This window comes from Lepisma saccharinum, unplaced genomic scaffold (assembly GCF_977018435.1).
Source record: "Lepisma saccharinum unplaced genomic scaffold, izLepSacc3.1 HAP1_SCAFFOLD_364, whole genome shotgun sequence".
In the NCBI taxonomy this organism is placed as follows: Eukaryota; Metazoa; Arthropoda; class Insecta; order Zygentoma; family Lepismatidae; genus Lepisma; species Lepisma saccharinum.
In genome coordinates, this window is record NW_028143078.1 from 126099 (window position 1) to 144793 (window position 18695).

The 18695-nt window shown below is 28.5% G+C and overlaps 3 pseudogenes; all 3 read left to right on the forward strand.

The window, feature by feature from the left end:
- Positions 1-2018: 2018 nt before the first annotated feature.
- Positions 2019-2966, forward strand: LOC145982723 (NADH-ubiquinone oxidoreductase chain 1 pseudogene; annotated as a pseudogene).
- A 2281-nt stretch (positions 2967-5247) lies between these two features.
- On the forward strand, positions 5248-8045 carry LOC145982724 (NADH-ubiquinone oxidoreductase chain 5 pseudogene; annotated as a pseudogene).
- A 9244-nt stretch (positions 8046-17289) lies between these two features.
- Positions 17290-18237, forward strand: LOC145982722 (NADH-ubiquinone oxidoreductase chain 1 pseudogene; annotated as a pseudogene).
- Positions 18238-18695: the final 458 nt, after the last annotated feature.

Sequence of the window (18695 nt, forward strand, 5' to 3'; positions counted from 1 at the left end):
TATATCGAACTGCGTTTCACATGTCACTAGATACCGTGACACCGTGTTCAGTCATTCATTGCTGAAGTAAACGTTTTAAAACTCTGTGGAATTTTCATTCTGAGATAAGTTTCTTTACTTGCTACATGTATGCGAACTACACTCTGTCCCACTTATATCTGGAGCAGGTGAACGAAAACACGTATCTGAGCAGCGATGAACACGTGAGAGGAACGGGATTGCGTGGAGGGAGGAAAGCCACTGCAGTTACCAGTCTTCCCAGCAGCGTGCATTGTTTCGCTCTGTCCAGTCGATCCCTCCCTGCCCCCATTTTCCCATCTCCCCTTCTTTTCTGCTACGTGCGGCTTTGCTCCAGAGATGCTTGGACAGGACACAATTAATTGTTTTATATTATAAATTATATTTGAAATTGGATTTAATTGTAATTTTGTTTTAGAATAACATTTTGGTTTATTGGCTCTGGGGCATGCACACATCGCCCGTCGCTCTCATTTATATAGGTGAGATAAGTCGTAACATAGTAGGCGTACCGGAAGGTGTGCCTAGTTTGAATAATATCAAAATATTTCTGTTAGTTAGAATATTCATTTACATTGAGTAGTTAGTCGTGCAATTCGACATATTTTGATAGAAATTTTATTACTATTTGAATTTAGTTTATAAGTTGATTATATATGAAAAGTAATTTTATTGGGGTTGGTTATATATTTAGTATATATAAATTAGTTTGTTATAGGTTATTAGTACAGTGTTGGGATTTATTAAATATATGAAATATTGATTTTTATTATAGGAGATATTAATAATCGTACCTTTTGTATCAGGGAGGATTAAATTTTAATTGAATATTCTGTTTTCTCGAAGGGTGAGGAGCTAGTAGACTAATTTTAAGGTAAAAGTGTTATATTTTTCTGTTAAAATTGTTATTTGTAATAAAATGTTATTCGACTTACCTTATATCTAGTTATTAGGGAATTATATTTAATATAGCTTTACATTTTAATATTTTTTTATATTAATATATATATTAAAATATTAATGTTTAGTTATGACTAGGGGGATGTGCTTCTGGTTAATATGTTGGTTATAACTTTATATTAAACTATTATATTTATTGGTTTGGAGATTGCTAATTTTTGTAATTTTGTTATAATTTATTTGAAATTTTATTAAAAATTTAGTTTGGGTTTTACTTGCTTACTTAATTATATATTTTAATTGGTTTTATTTTGAAATTATGATTCTATTAGTATATTTATTTAATTAATTAAAGGAATTAGGCAAAATTTATTCTCGCCTGTTTATCAAACACATCTTTTCATGATTTTTATATGAAGTATCACCTGCCCAATGATACTTGTTTAATGGCCGCGGTATTTTGACCGTGCGAAGGTAGCATAATCATTAGTCTTTTAATTGGGGGCTAGAATGAATGGTTGGACGAGGAATAGACTGTCTTTAGTTAATTAGTATATAATTTTACTTTAAAGTGAAAAGGCTTTATTTTTTTAAGGGGACGATAAGACCCTATAGATCTTTATATTATTTTAATGATGTTTTGATTAGTAATATAATTGTTTATATTATTAAATAATATTTTGTTGGGGTGATGGGAAGATAATAGTTAGCTCTTTTTTATTTAATATTCAATAATTTTTGTTATTTGGATCCATTTTTAGTGATTTAAAGAATAAGTTACCTTAGGGATAACAGCGTAATCTTTCTTGAGAGATCATATCGACAGGAGGGGTTGCGACCTCGATGTTGGATTAAGATATCATTTGGGGGTAGCATTTCAAATTTGATGGTCTGTTCGACCTTTAATTTCTTACATGATCTGAGTTCAAACCGGCGTGAGCCAGGTTGGTTTCTATCTCTTAATATTAAAAGTGTTTTAGTACGAAAGGACCAAATACTTATATTATATATATAATATTGATTAATAATAATTACTATTATGGCAGAGAAGTGCATTGAATTTAGAATTCAATAATGAAGATAATTTCTTTTTATAGTAGATGCTATTAGATTTATTTATTGGGGTTATTTCTTTTATTATTTTAGTTGTATGTGTTTTAATTAGAGTTGCTTTTTTTACTTTATTTGAGCGCAGGGTTTTAGGTTATATTCAAATTCGTAAGGGGCCTAATCGGGTTGGAATTTGTGGTATTTTTCAGCCTTTTGCTGATGCAGTTAAATTATTTACTAAGGAGCAAACATTGCCTACTTTAAGAAACTATTATCCATATTATATGTCTCCAGTTTTTAGTTTATTTTTGTCTTTGGTTGTTTGGGTTGTCTTTCCATATCACACTTTATTATTTAATTTTTATTTGGGGGTATTTTTCTTTTTATGTTGTATGAGAATGGGAGTATATAGAGTAATATCTGCCGGGTGGGCATCTAACTCTAATTATGCATTACTTGGGGGTCTTCGAGCCGTTGCTCAAACTATTTCTTATGAGGTTAGATTAGTATTAATTTTATTATCCTTTATTTTTTTAATTGGTGGTTATAATTTGCTTATATTTAATGTTTTTCAGGATTATTTATGGTTTATTTTTATTGCTTTACCGTTGGCGTTAGCCTGATTAAGCTCTTGTTTAGCTGAAACTAATCGGACTCCTTTTGATTTTGCTGAGGGGGAGTCTGAGCTTGTCTCTGGGTTTAATGTTGAATATAGCGCTGGCGGATTTGCTTTAATTTTTATATCTGAATATGCTAGTATTTTATTTATAAGTGTTTTATTTAGAATTTTATTGTTGGGTGGGTACCACTTTTCTTATTTTTTTTACTTAAGGGTTATTTTTTTAGGATTTATCTATATTTGAATTCGAGGGACATTACCGCGATTTCGTTATGATAAACTTATATATTTAGCTTGAAAAAGCTTTCTTCCAGTTTCTTTAAATTATTTTTTTTTTTTTGTTGGTTTTAGGGGATTGATTGTATCAATTTATATTTAGTTGCATAATAATTAGAATGTGAAGACTTCTAGAATATTTATATTCTATTTTATGTTTTCAAGACATACACTTAAAGTTTCAGTCAAGAAGTCATTTTTTTAAAATTTTATCTCATAATAGTAGGGTTGCTGGGGATATAATGAAATATATAAAATATATAACTGTTAATAATTGCCCAGTAGTAATATATGGAGTCTCTACGGGTCGGGCTCCAATTCAGGTTAATAGAATAAAGGTTGCAAATATTAATCAAAATAATACTTGATTTAATGGATAAAATTGTAGGCCACGAAAATTTCTTTTGTGATGTATTGGTATAATAAATAAAATTATAATAGATAATACTAGTGCTACTACTCCTCCAAGTTTATTTGGAATTGATCGTAGAATGGCGTATGCAAATAGAAAGTATCATTCTGGTTGAATGTGTACTGGGGTTACTAATGGATTTGCAGGGGTAAAGTTTTCAGGGTCTCCTAGGGTTGTTGGAAATATTAATGAGAGTTGTATTAGTATTAAAATTATAATTATAAACCCTAATATATCTTTTATTGAGAAGTATGGGTGGAATGGAATTTTATCCATGTTACTATTAATAGATAGAGGATTATTAGATCCGGTTTGATGCAAGAAAAGTAGATGAATTATGGATATTGCTATTAAAATAAATGGTAATAAAAAATGAAAGGCGAAGAATCGAGTTAGTGTAGCACTATCTACTGCAAACCCTCCCCAAATTCATTGAACTAGCATAGTTCCTAAATATGGAATTGCCGAGAGTAAATTAGTAATTACTGTGGCACCTCAAAATGATATTTGCCCTCACGGTAACACATATCCAACAAATGCTGTTGCTATTGTTGCTAATATAATCATAACTCCAATAGATCATGTGTGAAAATATAAGTAGGATCCATAATATATTCCTCGTCCAACATGTATATATATGCAAATAAAAAATATGGAGGCACCATTAGCATGAATAGTTCGTAGTATTCATCCGTAATTTACATCTCGGCAGATGTGTATTACTCTGGAAAAGGCTAAATCTGTTCTTGAAATATAATGTATTGCTAAAAAAAGACCTGTTAAGATTTGGATTGAAAGACATATTCCTATAAGTGAGCCAAAATTTCATCAATAGGAAATATTTAGTGGGGCTGGTAAGTCTACTAATGCACTATTTGCTAATTTAAGTAGGGGGTGATAAATCCGTGCTGGTTTTGTCATTTGTAATTATTTAATTATTTTTAGAGGTCCATGTGAAAGTCTAGTAATTTTTACAATTGCAACTAATGTAATAAATAAATATACTACTGTTATAGTGGTTATTATTATAATGGATTCGTTGTATAATTTTATTCCTGGTAGGGGTGGTGTACTTCTTCAGGTTGTATAAGTATCTATATTTTGTACTATTGATGGGGTTAATAATGGGTCTATTATTATTAATATAAATAAATATAGTAATATTAAAGTTACACCCATAATTATTATTTTTGTTCTTATTTTGAATATTTCATTTGGTGTGAGTCTTGTTGTATAAATAAATAGAACTAATATTCCTCCTAAAAATACTAAAAATAGTACATAGGAAAGTCACGTGGATTTTAAAAATGTGGATATTGTTAGGCATGCAGTAATAGTTTGTATAATTAGTGTAATCCCTATAGATAGCGGATGTTTTATATATAATATTATTAGTGCTAATAATAATATAACAGTAATTAATATTAACTGTATTTTAATGTCAAGGAGTAGTTTAATAAAAATATTGGCTTTGGGAGCTAGTGATGATATAATTATGTCTTCCTTGATGTTTTTAGAATTATTAATTCATTAATGATTTACAAGACCATTGTTTTTATTAAACTATAAAAACTTATGTTAAGAGTATTATTTATATTATTTATTTTATTTACTAGATTTTTATGCTTTATTTCTCAACGTAGGCACTTACTAGTAACTCTATTAAGACTTGAATTTATTGTGTTATCCTTATATTTGTATATAACTTATTATTTTATTAATAATCAGGAAGAAGCTTATTTTTGTTTATTATTTATTTCGTTTTGTGTGTGTGAAGGGGCTCTTGGCCTATCTGTTATAGTGTCAGTTACACGCACTCATGGTAATGATTATTTTAATTCTTTTGTATTATTGAAATGTTAAAATATATTTTTTATTTTATATTTTTAATCCTTTTGAGATTTAATAGTTCTTTATGAATGGTGGTTCAAATTTCTATTATTTTTGGTTGTTTTTTGTTTTTGTTAATAGTATGATTTGGTATTGGAGTATGAGGGGTTGGTTATTTTATTGGATTAGATGTGATGTCTTATTCTTTAATTTTGCTTAGCATTTGAATTATTTTTTTAATAATAGTAGCTAGAAATAGTATTATATCTATTTATTTTTACCCTTGTAGATTTATATTTTTGTTAATTATTTTATTATTATTGTTAATATTAACTTTTATAAGAATAAATTTTTTTTTATTTTATTTGTTTTTTGAGGGATCATTAGTACCTACTTTATTTTTAATTCTAGGATGAGGATATCAGCCAGAGCGAGTACAAGCGGGGGTATATTTACTTTTTTATACATTACTTGCTTCTTTACCTCTTTTGGTTGGTATTTTTATGTTAAACTATAGGGTGGGGGGCTTGTATATATATATATTTAGATATATTAATATTAATATAAATTATTTTATTTGGTATGTTAGAATGGTGTTTGCTTTTTTAGTAAAAATACCTATATTTTTGGTTCATCTGTGGTTACCTAGGGCTCATGTTGAGGCCCCAGTTAGAGGGTCTATGATTTTGGCTGGAATTTTGTTAAAGCTTGGAGGGTATGGGATTTTGCGAATTATTTCTTGTATTGAGATATTAGCTGTTAAATATAATATTTTTTGATTTGGTATTAGAATTGTTGGAATTTGAATAATTAGTCTTGTTTGTATACGTCAAATTGATTTAAAGGCCTTGGTTGCATATTCATCTGTAGCACATATAGGTCTTGTTTTGATAGGGATTATAACCATAGGGGCATGAGGAATAAATGGTAGTCTTACTTTAATAGTAGCACATGGTCTTTGTTCTTCTGGGATATTTTGTCTAGTAAATATTACTTATGAACGATTAGGTAGTCGTAGTATATTAATTAATAGGGGGATAATTAATTATATCCCCAGATTATCTTTATGATGATTTATATTGAGAATTACTAATATAGCTGCTCCTCCTTCTATTAATCTGTTGGGTGAGATTAGTCTATTAAATAGAATTATTGGGTGATCCTACTTTAGTTTTGTAGGTGTTGCATTACTCTCCTTTTTAAGTGCTGGTTATACTTTATATTTATATTCTTACACTCAACATGGAATATATTATTCTGGTGTATTTTCTTGCTGAAGAAGTAACATTCGTGAATATTTATTATTATTTTGTCATTTATTTCCATTAAATTTTTTAATTGTTTTTTGTTCTCCAATATTTCATTGAATTTAAATTATTTAAGTAGTTTAAGTAGAATAGTAAGTTGTGGACTTAGTGGTAACTAAAGGTTCTTAGATCAATGGTTTTTAATTTTTTTATTACAAGTGTAGCATCAATTATTTTATTAATTAGTAGAATAATTTTATTATTATTGGGGATAATATTTTTAATTAGGGATATTACAGTTTTTATTGAGTGAAATATTATTAATTTGAATAGTTCTAGCATTATTATAACAATGTTATTTGATTGAATATCTTTAGTTTTTATAGGATTAGTTATATATATCTCTTCTATGGTTATTAATTATAGAGGTTCTTATATAGAGGGGGATTATAATATAAATCGATTTATTATCTTAGTTTTATTATTTGTTGGATCTATAATATTTTTAATTATTTCTCCTAATATTATTAGAATTATTTTAGGATGAGACGGCCTAGGACTAGTTTCTTACTGTCTAGTAATCTATTATCAGAATGTTCGTTCTTATTCTGCTGGAATATTAACTGCTTTGTCTAACCGAATTGGTGATGTGTTTATTTTATTATCTATTGCTTGAATATTAAATTATGGTAGCTGAAATTATATTTATTATTTATGATTAGTTTCTGACTTTGATATAATATTAATTACTAGATTTATTATTATTGCTGGGATAACAAAGAGTGCACAAATTCCATTTTCTGCATGGTTGCCGGCAGCTATAGCTGCACCAACCCCAGTTTCTGCATTAGTTCATTCTTCTACCTTGGTTACTGCTGGGGTTTATTTATTAATTCGTTTTGGAGATATACTGATATATACCGTTTTTGGTAAGATACTTTTATTACTATCAGGACTAACTATATTTATAGCTGGGGTTGGTGCTAATTTTGAATATGATTTGAGGAAAATTATTGCTTTATCTACGTTAAGACAACTTGGGCTAATAATGTTAACATTATCTGTGGGGTTAAAGGAGTTATCATTTTTTCATTTATTGACGCATGCTATATTTAAGTCTTTATTGTTTTTATGTGCTGGTGTAGTTATTCATGTAATAGGGGATGTTCAGGATATTCGTTGTATGGGGGGTTTAATTAATAAAATACCAATAACTATTTCTTGTATAATAATTTCTAGTCTTGCCCTATGTGGGATACCATTTTTGGCTGGGTTTTATTCTAAGGATTTAATTTTGGAAATATTAAGTATATCTTCTTTTAATTTAGTAATATTTGTTTTATTATGAGTTTCTACGGGTATAACAATAGCTTATAGTTTTCGATTAAATTATTATTTAGTTGGTAAATCTTATAGAGGTATATCATTTCAATTCTTTTCAGATGATGGGGGATGAGGTATATTTAAAGGTATATTAGGTCTATTATTTTTATCTATTGTAGGGGGTTCTGGATTAATATGATTAATATTTCCTTCTGTTTTTGTTATTATTATTCCATTTAGTTTGAAAATAGGGGCAATTATATGTATTTTATTGGGGGGGTGAATTGGGTATAATATTACATCTTTTTTATTCGAAATCTATCCATTTTTTAATAATAAAATAATATATTATTTATTGGGGGGGATATGATTTTTGCCTTATTTATCCTCTGGTGGATTAATTGGTAGTTCATTTATTACTGGGGGCCTATATATTAAGGCTGTTGATTATGGGTGAAGTGAACTTATGGGGGGACAGGGAGTCTATAAATATATAAGGAGTGGTTCTTTAAATACCCAATTAATACATTCTAATTATTTTAATATTTATTTTATGTTTACATTTTTAATAGTAATTTTATTAATAATTTATGTGTGTTTATATAGCTTATAATAAAGCATAATATTGAAGTTATTAGGAAGAATAAAATAATTCTGTAGGCACTTCTTGAACTTATTTCAAGTTCAGCTTTATCATGAAAAGATAATGTAATTTTATACTAAAGAAATAGTGGAGAGTATTAATGGAATTTCACCACTAAAGATGGAAGTTAGCAGCCCCCACTTAATAATATACCCCTTAACTGAGGAGATAACCCTAATTTTATTATTAACATTAATATGCCGCCTTCCTTTGGCTTCAGTCAAATAAGCAAGGGTAATATATACCAATTTATTCAGGTCGAAGCTGATTGCTTTTGCTTCTTGCTCAATAAAGTAAATTGAATTATTCAATACCTTTTGAATGCAACTCAAATATTATTATTAACTATTACTCTAGCATGCTCATTCTAGTGATCCTTGGGTTCATTCATGATATAAACCTAAAAGTAAAATTAATAGGAATAGGAGTCTAACACATATTCAATATATTAGTTTTGAATTAGTAATAACGACTGTTATTGGTAATAGTAGTACAATTTCTACATCAAAAATTAGAAAAATTACTGCAATTAGAAAGAATTTTATAGAGAATGGAATTCGTGCTGAGGATTTTGGATCAAATCCACACTCAAACGGTGATCTTTTTTCTCGGTCTGTAATTATTTTTTTTGATAATAACGTGGATAACACTATTACAATTGAGGTAATTATTATAATTAATAATGAGATACTTATGATTATATTAATTATTTACTTTATTTTATTATAATCTTTTTAATTGGAAGTTAAGCGTACTTTAAATATACTAAGCAAATTATCTACCTCATCAGTAAATTGAAATATAAAGGAATAATCATACTACATCCACGAAATGTCAATATCAGGCTGCTGCCTCAAATCCGAAGTGATGTGTTGGTGAAAAGTGGCATAGGATATGTCGAGCTAAACATACCCCTAGGAATGTTGATCCAATAATAACATGTAGTCCATGAAATCCTGTTGCTATAAAGAATGTGGACCCATATACTGCATCAGCGATAGTAAAGGGGGATTCATAATATTCATATGCCTGAAGAATAGTAAAATATATTCCTAATATTAATGTTAATATAAGGGCTTGCGTTGTATGTGAGTGGTTTTTTTCTAATAATCCATGATGGGCTCATGTTACTGTTACTCCTGAGGCTAGTAAAATTGCTGTATTTAATAAAGGTACTTGTATTGGGTTAAATGGAATAATTCCCTTTGGTGGTCATAATATTCCTAGCTCAATTGTTGGGGATAATCTACTATGGAAAAATGCTCAAAAGAAGGATACGAAAAATAGTACCTCTGAAATAATAAATAGAATTATACCTCATCGTAGTCCTATTATAACTTGATTTGTATGTAATCCTTGATATGTTCCTTCTCGTGAAATGTCTCGTCATCATTGAATTATTGTAAGAAGTATAGTTATTATCCCTATTGATAATAAAATTATATTTTGTTGGTGAAATCATCTAATTATCCCTGTTGTTAATATTATTGCTCTAATAGCTCCTGTTGCCGGCCATGGACTTTGATCTACTAGGTGATATGGGTGGTTTTGGTTTGTTGACATTGGTTATTTTGATTCTCTAGAATAAATAGCAATTAATAAGGCAAATACATAAGATTGGATAAATGCTACGGCTGTTTCTATAATAATTAATATAATTTGTGCTAAAATTAATATTGAAAGTCCAATAATTTCTAATATTGTTCCTGTATTTCCAATTATTGATATTATTAAATGTCCAACTATTATGTTTGCTGCTAGTCGCACTGATAGGGTTATTGGACGAATTAAATTTCTAATTATTTCAATACCTACTATAATTGGTATTAATAGTGCTGGTACACCTTCCGGTACTAGGTGTGCTAATATATGTTTTGTATTATTGATTCACCCAAATAATATAAATGATAATCATATTGGTAGGGCCAGGGTTAGGGTAAATACTAAGTGACTTGATCTAGTAAATACATAGGGTAGTAATCCTATTGAATTATTAAATAAAATTATTGAAAATATACTAATAAATATTAGGGTTCTTCCCTGGTGATTAATTATTCCTAAAAATGTTTTAAATTCTTCATGTAACTTTATTATTATTATGTTATACAATATAGAGGTTCGTGATTGTATTAATCAAAATGGGGCTGGGACTATTAATAATCCCAGGAATGTTCTTCTTCAATTTAATGATATGTTTATAATTGATGATGTCGGGTCGAATGATGAAAATAATCTTGTTATCATTTTCAGTATTTAATTTTTGGCTTATTTTCTATTTTAAAGTTGCTATTATTTAATAATTTATTATAATTATAGTAATTGATGATTATAAATAGAAAATAAATTGACATAAATATTATAAATAGGGTAATTCAATTTAATGGGTATATTTGTGGAATAAAAAAGTATCTATAAAGATAATTTAGGGTTGACATTCCTATGTTATATATTAACTAACTCTTTTCATTAGAAGTAGTTGTTATATTACTATTTTGTGGTTTAAGAGACCATTACTTACTTTTCAGTCATCTAATGATTCTTGTATAATTTTTATTAATCAATTAATAAAAGATTTGTGAGTTGTAGTTTCAACAATAATTGGTATGAATCTATGATTAGAACCACAAATTTCTGAACATTGTCCGAAAAATAAGCCAATTCGACTAATATTTACTCCTGCTTGGTTAAGTCGTCCTGGGGTGGCGTCTATTTTAATCCCTATGGATGGTATGGCTCATGAGTGTAATACATCTGCAGATGTAGTTAATACTCGGATATCTATGTTAATTGGTAATACTGTTCGATTATCTACATCTAATAATCGAAATGAGTCTATGGACATTTCATTTGTTGGGGATATATACGAGTCAAATTCTGCCCTTATAAAATCGGAGTACTCATAACTTCAGTATCATTGATGCCCAATAGTTTTAAGGGTTAATGAAGGTTGATTAATTTCATCTAATAGATATAATAGGCGTAGAGAGGGTAGGGCAATAAAATCTAGGGTAATTGCTGGTATAATTGTTCATATTGTTTCTAATGTTTGTCCTTCTAAGAGTATTCGGTTTGTTAATTTGTTATTAAATAATGATGCTATTAAGTATCCTACTAATACTGTAATTATAATTAAAATTAATATTGTGTGGTCATGGAAAAATATTATTTGTTCTATTAATGGGGAGGATCTATCTTGTAATCCTACTTGATTTCAGGTTGCCACTTTTAAGTAAGGGATATCCTTATATTTGAAGCTTAAATTCAATGCACTTCTCTGCCACCTTAAAAATTAGTTGTTAGTAAGTAGTATTGGAAGTTCTGAATATGTATGTTCAGAAGGAGGTGACATTTGATATCATTCAATTGATGATGCTTGTTGTAGATTAAATAATGTTGGTCGGGCACTTGTTATGCCTTCTCAGGTAATAAAAATTATAATAATTACTGCTGTAAATGATAGGATTGACCCTAATCTTGAAACAATATTTCATATTGTATATGCATCTGGATAATCCGAATATCGTCGTGGTATTCCTCTTAATCCTAGAAAATGTTGTGGGAAGAATGTTAAATTGACTCCAATAAATATTGAGATAAATTGGATTTTTAATCAATCTGGATTTATTATTACTCCTGTAAATAGTGGAAATCAATGTACTAGTCCTGCTATAATAGCAAATACTGCTCCTATAGATAATACATAATGAAAATGTGCTACAACATAGTATGTATCATGCAGCACAATATCTAGTGATGAATTTGCTAACACTACTCCTGTTAATCCCCCTATTGTAAATAAGAAAATAAATCCCAATGCTCATAATATTGATGGAGAATAATTAATTTGTGTTCCATGTAGTGTTGCAATTCATCTAAATACTTTAATCCCTGTTGGTACAGCGATAATTATTGTAGCTGCAGTAAAATATGCTCGGGTATCAACATCTATTCCTACAGTAAATATATGATGTGCTCATACAATAAATCCTAGGAATCCAATTGCTATTATTGCATAAATTATTCCAAGAACTCCAAATGTTTCTTTTTTACCTCTTTCTTGAGTTACAATATGTGAAATTATTCCAAATCCAGGTAGAATTAGAATATATACTTCTGGGTGTCCAAAGAATCAGAATAGATGTTGATATAAGATTGGGTCTCCACCACCAGATGGGTCAAAAAATGAGGTATTTAAATTTCGATCTGTTAATAGTATTGTAATTGCTCCTGCTAGAACTGGTAATGATAATAATAGTAGAACTGCAGTGATTACTACTGATCATACAAATAATGGTACTCGTTCTATGGATATTCCTATGGTTCGTATATTAATTACTGTTGTAATAAAATTTACTGCCCCTAGGATGGAGGATACTCCTGCTAAATGTAATGAAAAAATTGATAAATCTACAGAGGCCCCAGCATGTGCAATTCCTGCAGATAGGGGGGGATACACTGTTCAACCAGTTCCTGCACCACTTTCTACAATTCTTCCTGATAATAGTAGAGTTAATGATGGGGGTAGTAATCAAAATCTTATATTATTTAATCGTGGGAAGGCTATGTCTGGGGCTCCAATTATTAAAGGTACTAGTCAGTTTCCAAACCCTCCAATTATAATAGGTATTACTATGAAGAAAATTATAATAAATGCGTGTGCAGTTACAATCACATTGTAGATCTGATCATCTCCAATTAAACTTCCTGGTTGGCCTAATTCTATACGGATTAAAATACTTAATGATGTTCCAACTATTCCTGATCATACTCCGAAAATTAAATATATTGTACCAATATCTTTATGGTTAGTAGAAAATAATCATCGTTGCAAGAATGAGATGACTGAAGCTATAGGTGATAAACTGTAAATTTATTTATGAGTTTAAAACTCTCTCATTAAATTTTGGCTTTATAGTTAAGAATAATAATTTTGAACTGCAATTTCAGGGTAATACATATATGTATTAAGGCCTAAAAGAGTACCCCTTATTTATGACTTTGAAGGTCATTAGTTTAAAATTAACTTAAGACCTTATGAAGATTTTATAGAGATATATAAATTGGTTGAATCATAGGTAGTCCACATACCGATAGAAAAATTGTAACTACTGATAATACTTGTTCTTTTAAATTTAACGGCTTGTTATTAATAATATTCCATATATTAGTTTTATAATTTATTAAAATTGATGTAAGTGAGGTTCGTAAGTAATAATATAGGGTTAACAACGATATACTAATTAGGATTATAATTATAATTAATTGCTTAAAGTTGGTTGTTTGGATAATAACTATCCATTTTGGTAAAAACCCTAGTAGAGGTGGTAGTCCACCCAGAGATAATATTGATATAAATAAGGATATTTTTTTAATGGGTGGAAGTTTTAATATGAATAGTTGATGGACGTAGTATGTTTTATTTATTGAAAATAACATAATGGTAGAGGTAGTTATAAGGATGTATAGCAGTAAATATGTTAACCAGGTATTATCTTCTGATGTTATTCTTAGAATAATCCATGATATGTGGTTAATTGATGAAAAGGCTATAATCTTTCGTAACGAGGTTTGATTTAATCCTCCAATTGCTCCAATAATTGCTGATGTTCTAATTGTTAAAATTAAAATTATGTTTAAATTGTCAATTACATAACTAAGCAATGTTGATGGAGCAATTTTTTGAATAGTTGTTATTACTAGGCAGTTAATTCATGTTATTCCTTCTATAACTTCTGGTATTCAAATGTGAAATGGAGCAGCTCCTATTTTTATTAATAAAGCTATAGTTAAAAGCTGGATTTGTATATGGAAGTTTACAGCATTAATTATAATTAATGCTGCGGTCAAAATTATTGATGATGCTAATGCTTGAATTAGGAAGTATTTAAGTGATGCTTCTGTATTTCGTTGATTATTTGGTGTAGAAATTAATGGAATAAAAGATATTAAATTAATTTCTAAGCCTATTCAGGCTGCATATCATGAAGTGGAAGAAATAGAAAGGAGGGTTCCTATTGTGAGGGTCAATAGGAATATTATTTTCTTGGGGGTTGTGAGCATTAAAAAGGGAAGGATTAATTATAAACCTTCATATGTGGGGTATGAGCCCTCTAGCTTAATTAGCTTACCTTTTTATTATATTTTGGTGTATGATGCACTGTGGGGTTTGATACCGTCGGAGAAAGTTTAATTCTTTCAATTATAAAAATTCATTTTTGTCACAAATAAATTAATAAGAACATGTTGAATTTCATGTATACTTTACCCTATCATGGTAATCCTTTTTCAGACATCTTATTTATACATAAATTATAATAGTGGGTTAATAATATTATTTATTAGACTTTTATTGTTATGATCAATAAGTAGAACCTATTTATTAAATAATATAAAATACTTCAGAATCCTTTTTAATTTTATCCAATTTTTTTTAAGTTTTTGTAGTCTAACTTAAAGTAATTGACTTAATTAACATGTCATTTTAATACTTATTGAATCTAGAGAAAAAAGAAGTTAATATATCTATATAGAACACAATTTTGAGGGAAAAAAAAATTGTGTTCTATATAGTACGGGAAGTGAGTAAAAAATAAAAAGGGAGGAAATTTTCGTGAGATAATTTCTAATTATAATTTAATTTAATATAATACATATTATATGATAATAAAGAACCTCTCTTTATATTTTAGAGTTAAAGTTTTATTCTAGCTTAGAATTCCCTAGTTAAATTTTACATATGTATTTATTAAAGAGAGGAAAAATTTCCGCCAATTTTTTATGGGTTGAGGTGGTGTATTTAGATTTAGTTCGCAGTGTGTGGCTTTGTTTAATTTTAATGTAAATTAGATTACAGGATTTTAAATTTTAATATCTATTTTGTCCGGCTAAATTCGTGCCAGCTGCCGCGGTTAGACGTGGGGACATAAGTGGAGAGTTATTGGCTTAATTGTAGTAATAATTGATTTTTGGTTGTTTATATTTTATTTATTAGGTGAAATTTTTAATATAATTTGTTCTTTGTTTTTATTAATTCTATAAAGGTGATATGTTAAACTAGGATTAGATACCCTATTATTATCATTGTAAATTTGGTTTGAGTAGTATTAGTTATGATCTTGAAACTCAAAGAATTTGGCGGTGCTTTATTCTATTTAGAGGAACCTGTTCCGTAATCGATATTCCGCGTTCTATTTGACCTATTATTGTAAAGTATCAGTTTGTATACCGCCGTAATTTGAATATTTAAATATATATATTCTTTTTTTCTGTTGAAATATATTTCAGGTCAAGGTGCAGCTTATTAGTGGGTGGAGATGGGTTACATTATGTTGATTTGGATAGTATATTGAAATTATATTTGAAATTGGATTTAATTGTAATTTTGTTTTAGAATAACATTTTGGTTTATTGGCTCTGGGGCATGCACACATCGCCCGTCGCTCTCATTTATATAGGTGAGATAAGTCGTAACATAGTAGGCGTACCGGAAGGTGTGCCTAGTTTGAATAATATCAAAATATTTCTGTTAGTTAGAATATTCATTTACATTGAGTAGTTAGTCGTGCAATTCGACATATTTTGATAGAAATTTTATTACTATTTGAATTTAGTTTATAAGTTGATTATATATGAAAAGTAATTTTATTGGGGTTGGTTATATATTTAGTATATATAAATTAGTTTGTTATAGGTTATTAGTACAGTGTTGGGATTTATTAAATATATGAAATATTGATTTTTATTATAGGAGATATTAATAATCGTACCTTTTGTATCAGGGAGGATTAAATTTTAATTGAATATTCTGTTTTCTCGAAGGGTGAGGAGCTAGTAGACTAATTTTAAGGTAAAAGTGTTATATTTTTCTGTTAAAATTGTTATTTGTAATAAAATGTTATTCGACTTACCTTATATCTAGTTATTAGGGAATTATATTTAATATAGCTTTACATTTTAATATTTTTTATATTAATATATATATTAAAATATTAATGTTTAGTTATGACTAGGGGGATGTGCTTCTGGTTAATATGTTGGTTATAACTTTATATTAAACTATTATATTTATTGGTTTGGAGATTGCTAATTTTTGTAATTTTGTTATAATTTATTTGAAATTTTATTAAAAATTTAGTTTGGGTTTTACTTGCTTACTTAATTATATATTTTAATTGGTTTTATTTTGAAATTATGATTCTATTAGTATATTTATTTAATTAATTAAAGGAATTAGGCAAAATTTATTCTCGCCTGTTTATCAAAAACATCTTTTCATGATTTTTATATGAAGTATCACCTGCCCAATGACACTTGTTTAATGGCCGCGGTATTTTGACCGTGCGAAGGTAGCATAATCATTAGTCTTTTAATTGGGGGCTAGAATGAATGGTTGGACGAGGAATAGACTGTCTTTAGTTAATTAGTATATAATTTTACTTTAAAGTGAAAAGGCTTTATTTTTTTAAGGGGACGATAAGACCCTATAGATCTTTATATTATTTTAATGATGTTTTGATTAGTAATATAATTGTTTATATTATTAAATAATATTTTGTTGGGGTGATGGGAAGATAATAGTTAGCTCTTTTTTATTTAATATTCAATAATTTTTGTTATTTGGATCCATTTTTAGTGATTTAAAGAATAAGTTACCTTAGGGATAACAGCGTAATCTTTCTTGAGAGATCATATCGACAGGAGGGGTTGCGACCTCGATGTTGGATTAAGATATCATTTGGGGGTAGCATTTCAAATTTGATGGTCTGTTCGACCTTTAATTTCTTACATGATCTGAGTTCAAACCGGCGTGAGCCAGGTTGGTTTCTATCTCTTAATATTAAAAGTGTTTTAGTACGAAAGGACCAAATACTTATATTATATATATAATATTGATTAATAATAATTACTATTATGGCAGAGAAGTGCATTGAATTTAGAATTCAATAATGAAGATAATTTCTTTTTATAGTAGATGCTATTAGATTTATTTATTGGGGTTATTTCTTTTATTATTTTAGTTGTATGTGTTTTAATTAGAGTTGCTTTTTTTACTTTATTTGAGCGCAGGGTTTTAGGTTATATTCAAATTCGTAAGGGGCCTAATCGGGTTGGAATTTGTGGTATTTTTCAGCCTTTTGCTGATGCAGTTAAATTATTTACTAAGGAGCAAACATTGCCTACTTTAAGAAACTATTATCCATATTATATGTCTCCAGTTTTTAGTTTATTTTTGTCTTTGGTTGTTTGGGTTGTCTTTCCATATCACACTTTATTATTTAATTTTTATTTGGGGGTATTTTTCTTTTTATGTTGTATGAGAATGGGAGTATATAGAGTAATATCTGCCGGGTGGGCATCTAACTCTAATTATGCATTACTTGGGGGTCTTCGAGCCGTTGCTCAAACTATTTCTTATGAGGTTAGATTAGTATTAATTTTATTATCCTTTATTTTTTTAATTGGTGGTTATAATTTGCTTTTATTTAATGTTTTTCAGGATTATTTATGGTTTATTTTTATTGCTTTACCGTTGGCGTTAGCCTGATTAAGCTCTTGTTTAGCTGAAACTAATCGGACTCCTTTTGATTTTGCTGAGGGGGAGTCTGAGCTTGTCTCTGGGTTTAATGTTGAATATAGCGCTGGCGGATTTGCTTTAATTTTTATATCTGAATATGCTAGTATTTTATTTATAAGTGTTTTATTTAGAATTTTATTGTTGGGTGGGTACCACTTTTCTTATTTTTTTTACTTAAGGGTTATTTTTTTAGGATTTATCTATATTTGAATTCGAGGGACATTACCGCGATTTCGTTATGATAAACTTATATATTTAGCTTGAAAAAGCTTTCTTCCAGTTTCTTTAAATTATTTTTTTTTTTTTGTTGGTTTTAGGGGATTGATTGTATCAATTTATATTTAGTTGCATAATAATTAGAATGTGAAGACTTCTAGAATATTTATATTCTATTTTATGTTTTCAAGACATACACTTAAAGTTTCAGTCAAGAAGTCATTTTTTTAAAATTTTATCTCATAATAGTAGGGTTGCTGGGGATATAATGAAATATATAAAATATATAACTGTTAATAATTGCCCAGTAGTAATATATGGAGTCTCTACGGGTCGGGCTCCAATTCAGGTTAATAGAATAAAGGTTGCAAATATTAATCAAAATAATACTTGATTTAATGGATAAAATTGTAGGCCACGAAAATTTCTTTTATGATGTATTGGTATAATAAATAAAATTATAATAGATAATACTAGTGCTACTACTCCTCCAAGTTTATTTGGAATTGATCGTAGAATGGCGTATGCAAATAGAAAGTATCATTCTGGTTGAATGTGTACTGGGGTTACTAATGGATTTGCAGGGG